Below are 5957 nucleotides of genomic sequence, written 5' to 3' on the forward strand. Positions count from 1 at the left end.
GCTGGGACTACAGGCACCCGCCACTTCGCCCGGCTAGTTTTTTGTATTTTTTAGTAGAGACGGGGTTTCACCGTATTAGCCAGGATGGTCTCGATCTCCTGACCTCATGATCCGCCCGTCTCGGCCTCCCAAAGTGCTGGGATTACAGGCTTGAGCCACCGCGCCCGGCCCTAGTTAATCTTTTTATGTCTGCTCTGCTCTTGAGTCATATGTTCCTTGAGGTTTCTTAGGGGTGGGGGATGAGGAGTTAAAGGTGGCATCTTCAAGCGCAGGTCAAAGCAGACTTTTTAATAAATGGTGCTGAGCCAACTGGAAAGCCACTTGGAGAAAGCTGAGGTTAGACCTATACTTCACACCATATGCAAGAATGAACTCCAAGCGGGTCCAGGATCCAAATGAAAGAAAATGAAGCCATATAAATACAGAAGGAAACGTGGTGGAAATATCCAGTGGCAACAAAATATTGACACATTTGACTACATAAAGAGAAAAAAAATGCTTGGTAAAAACACAATAAAATCAAATGGCTAAATTTATCCAGCCTATATCATAGATGAATAGTTAGTATTCTTACTATATAAGGAATTAAAAATTAAGGGACAAAGGACCAAAAACTTGATAGAAAAACTGGGAAAAGACATGAACACACATACTCATGTAAAGATATAAAATGGCTCTTTAAAATGAAATATTCGAACTAACTCATTAGAGAAATGTAAATTGAGATAATACTGAGATACCATTTATCATCTCTCAGACTGATGAAAGAAAGAACAACACATTCTGTTAGGCAAGGCTATAGGGAAACACACTGTCATCACTGTTGGTGGGAATGCAAACTAGTATGACTTTTCTGGAGGGGAATTTGTCAGTGCTTAATAAATTGCAGAAGCATTTACCCTTTGACACAACCATTTCCACTGTGGGAATTTCCCTTGAAGATGCACCTCCAACAGTACAAACATACGGATGCACAAGATTACTCATTGCAGCACTGTGACTGCAAATATTGGAAGCAAAGTCATGTTCACATACACGAGAAAGGCTGAGTAAACCATGGCACCATGGCATACTCACATGGAATATTACTGAGCTGTAAAAAAAAAATGAAGATCTTTATGAATCGGTATAGAGTTATTTTCAAGATACATTAAATGCAAAAAGCAAAGTACAAAAAATAGAATGTGGTACTTTTTATGTAAGAAAGAAGGAGATGTAAGAACATGTACCTGCTTGTTTATGCAAAGTAAATAAGGAAAGATTGGCCAGAAAGTAATGAGCTCTATGGATGGTAGGTGGGTGTAGAGTAGAAAGAAAGGAGAAATCATAATGGTATAAAGGAGGTAGGGATGGAACACTGCCGAGTGTATCTGAGTATATTTTGTTTAACTGTGACTCTTAGAGCCATAGTAATGTTTCTCATGCCCCCAAAAGTAATTAAAGTCAACCAGGATATGAGGAGAGTTCAAAATGAAATACAAACAGTAACAGATGAACTTAACTGTATTTCAAATGCAGAATACAACCACATTGAAGGAGGTGGGCAAGGAAAATAAGAAGTTATAGCATTTTGATGGGATACTTGAAAGAGAAAAGAAACAGTACACAAATACCAGCGTCTAGTTAGCAAATTTTTCACAGAAGCAAAAATTAGCAACTCAGGAAGTCCTTTACGTGTATATTAGAATTGGGAAAATAAATATATGGTAGGTAACGACAACATTACCTACCATATTGACATATTGGTAATAATGTCATATTGAAAGGACACAGGAGGGACATATTGAAAGGACACAGGAACCAAATTGAACCTCCCTCAGTGGCCAAATCTTGGGCAATTTGAGCAATAAAATAATGACAATAATGGGTTATAGTCCACTGACTAAAAATACACTATAGAATCCCATACACAATGGAATCACAAATGTAGAAGGAACGATAGAAATAGAAGAAATGGCTGGGTGCGGTGGCTCACACCTGTAATCCCAGCACTTTGGGAGGCCAAGCCAGGTGGATCGTCTGGGGTCAAGAGTTCAAGACCAGCCTGGCCAACATGACGAAACCCCTGTCTCTACTAAAAATACACAAAATTAGCCAGGTGTGGTGGTGCGCGTCTGTAATCCCAGCTACTCCGGAGGAAGGAGAATCACTTGAACTCGGGAGGTGGAGGTTGCAGTGAGCCGAGACCGTGCCGCTGACCTCTAGCCTGGGTGACAGAGTGAGACTCCATCTCAAAAACAAACAAAAAAACACCATTAGGCAAACACCCTAGGAATAGTTGTTGCAGACAAACACCTATGAATGCCAAATTAGTGAATAGAAGTATGATGGAAAACAGGATTTTGCATGATTTTAAGATCTCTTCACAAGATACTAATTACAAAGGGAAAAACAGTCACTATAGTGAAGAAACCTGACAGAAAACCACCTTAACCAAGTGATCAAGTTAACATCACCACTAATGGTGATACCACGTACCTTCCATGTACCTTCCAGGCATACTGATACCACGTACCTTCCAGTATGATGCACTGAGAAGGGCGCAATGTCACTTCTGCGGAATTGTCAGAAATGTGCAGTCTCAGTGCAATCATGAGAAAAGATCAGACAAGCCCAAACTGAGAGACACTCTACCAAATAATTGGCCAGTACGTTTTGAAAGTGCCAAGGCCGTGAACAATAAGGAAAGACTGAGGAACAGTCATGAACTGGAAGAGAATAAAGAAATATAACTAAACGCATTGTGAGATTCCCGATTTGGATGCTGGATTAGAAAAAGGACCAGAAATAGGATTTCATCAATGTCAGTTATTTGGTTTTGATCATTGTACTGTGGTTATGTAAGATGTTAACATTAGGAAGAGCTGGGTGAAGGATACATGGAAACTATTATTTTTGCCACTCTTTGAAAGTCTAACGTTTTTCAAAATAAAAGTTTTAAAGATATATTGCTGAAGTTTTCATTTTGAGAAAAAGAAGATATGAACCTTGTATTAGTCAGGGTTCTGTAGAGGGACAGAACTAGTGGAACTAACAAAAATATAAAGGGGAGTTTATTAACTCACTTGATCACAAGGTCCCACAATAGCCCATCCGCAGGCTGAAGAGCAAGGAGAACCTGCCCGAGTTCTAAAACTGAAGAGCTTGGAGTTTGACGTTTGAGGGCAGGAAGCATTCAGCACGGGAGAAAGACGTAGACTGGGAGGCTAGGCCAGTCTCTCTTTTCACATTTTTCTGCCTGCTTTATATTCTGGCCACACTGGCAGCTGATTAGATTGTGCCCGCCCGGATTGAGAGTGGGTCTGCCTTTCCCCAGCCCACTGACTCAAACGTTAATCTCCTTCGGCAACCCCCTCACAGACACACCCAGGATCAATACTTTGTATCCAATCAAGTTGACACTCAGTATTAACCATCACAAACCTGCTGTCATGTAACTGCAGTACAGGAGAAGGGGGTGAACATTTATGCAGAATCTGGGTTAGTGGCTGAGGTCAGAAAGGGTTTTCCTGAGGAAGTGCTAGCTGAGATCTGGAAAATGAGGAGGATAATTGCTCCATATTCTATAGTAAGGTTTCCATATGTTCCTCAAAGCCTTTCCTTCTCCAAGTTCATGGTCTGGATCCCAAAAGAGCACAGACTTTATCTTGGCTGATAGCTTTCTATCTAGTGGTAGGATATTCTTCGCTGCCTCTCCTTCATGATAACACAGCTACCTCACATCTCTGAGAGGCTGTTGTTTGGCCTCTGACCATTGGTGAATGGACGATATGTTACAAAGGGGGAATGCTGCTAATTCCAGCTGAAATGCCTGTTAGGCAGGTCATAATATCAATCATCTAATAGAAGGTGAAGTTGAAAATTGATACTCTACAAATATTCATTATACTGTAGAGTTATACTTTCATTGGTGTTACAGTTTACAATGAAAAGCTTTTAGAAGGTGGCATTTCTACTAGAGTGAAACAAATCGTCATTAATACTTTCCCCCTTCAAATAAATTTTCTTTAGTTCTGAAATCAATACATTATTTGTTTAAAAAATGCAACAACACAGGCAAGCAAAAGAAAAATATAAAAATTTGACTGGGCACGGTGGCTCACGCCTGTAATCCCAGCACTTTGGGAGGTTGAGGCAGGTGGATCACTTGAGCCCAGGGGCTTGAGATTAGCCTGGGCAGCATAGTGAGACCCTGTCTCTATTTTTTAAAAATATATAAATACATAAAAGAAAAAGTGTAAAATTTTACTCATAATTCAACCCACTTGGTGAAAATTCCTATGACAATGTGCTGAGTATTCAAAATTATTTGGCTGTATGCATGTAACTGATTTAAAAAAATGGAATCATGTTTCATATTCTATTTTTAACAGCTTTATTGAGGTATAATTGACATATAATAAATGCCACATATTTGAAGTATCCAACTGATAAGTTTTGACACGTGTACCCTCCTGTGAAACCATCTTCAAAATCGAGACAGTGAACATGTTATCCATCCCTCCCTCTCACCCATCTCATCTTCCACTGACCACTGAGCTGCTCTCTGTTACTACAGATTAGTTTTCATTTTCCAGGCTTTTATATGAATAGAATCATCCAGTTCGTATTCTTTTTTTGGTATGGATTTTGTCATTCAGCATACTTATTTTAAGATTCATACATTTTATTGTGTATTTCAACAGTTTGTTTCTGTTCCTTGCTGAGGGATATTCCATCGTATGGATACATCACAATTTGTTTATCCATTCTCCTGTTTATAGACATTTAGAGTATTTCCAACTTCTTTGCTTTTATAAGTAAAGTTACCATGAATATTTTTGTACCAGTCTTTTTATGGATATATATTTCTTTTTTCTGGAGTGGAATAGTTGGATCATGTGGTAGGTATATGTTTACGTTTTAAAAAGACTACAAGATGTTTATCAAACTCATTGTAGTACTTTCTATCCACATAGCAGGGTGTGGAATTTCAGTTACTCCACCTGCTCACCAACACTAGCACGGCCAGTTTTTTGTGGTTGGTGGATAAGTTAATTTCTTTTATTCATTTTCAGAATATCAGACTTGATAGAGTCCTTAATAATCCATTAGTCCAGCCCTTCACTTCATAGACTGAGAGATGGGGAGGAACTTGCCTGAGGGCCAGTAGGAAATCAGTGGTGGAGACAGTGGTTGGACAAAATTACTGCTGAGTTCTGTTTGTGTTCTCTCTGTGACTCTTCTACTTAGAATATGTAAATAGAAAATTCCCCTTGCCCAACATGCACTTTTCTTTTCTTTTTTTTTTTTTTTTGAGACAGAGTCTCGCTCTGTCACCAGACTGTAGTGCAGTGGTGCGATCTCGGCTCATGGAAACCTCCGACTTCCTGGTTCAAATGATTTCTCCTGCCTCAGCCTCCTGAGTAGCTGGGATTACAGGCACCTGCCACCACGCCCAACCAATTTTTGTATTTTTAATAGAGACGGGGTTTCACCATGTTGGCCAGGATGGTCTCGATCTCCTGACATTGTGATCCGCCCACGTCAGCCTCCCAAAGTGTTGGGATTACAGGCGTGAGCCACGGTGCCCAGCCACACTTTTCTAAATCTGATGCTTTAAGGGCAGCTACTGCAGTGTGGAGAAAACATTACTTTTGTATTTATGCTTGGTCTCTGTTTCAAGGGCTCTTGGGGTAAGTGGCATCCCTTTTCCATAAAATGAGGCTGATAATACGAATAGTTGAATCTAATTTTGGTTCAGAGGTACAAAAGGCCATCCAAAAAATATAAAACCAAAAAAGGTGTAACCTGAGAGACATCAATGCTAACTTTTCTCATCTGCATTTCTCTTGGAAAGATAAAGAAGACACTAATTAATATAGAGATGTTGGGATTTGATGAAGGTATATAACATCCACATGGAGGTCAAACTGGGGATGGGAAGAAGGGAGAGCTATTAGACTAAAAACAGATAA

Source organism: Macaca mulatta, chromosome 6, assembly GCF_049350105.2.
Source record: "Macaca mulatta isolate MMU2019108-1 chromosome 6, T2T-MMU8v2.0, whole genome shotgun sequence".
Taxonomy (NCBI): Eukaryota; Metazoa; Chordata; class Mammalia; order Primates; family Cercopithecidae; genus Macaca; species Macaca mulatta.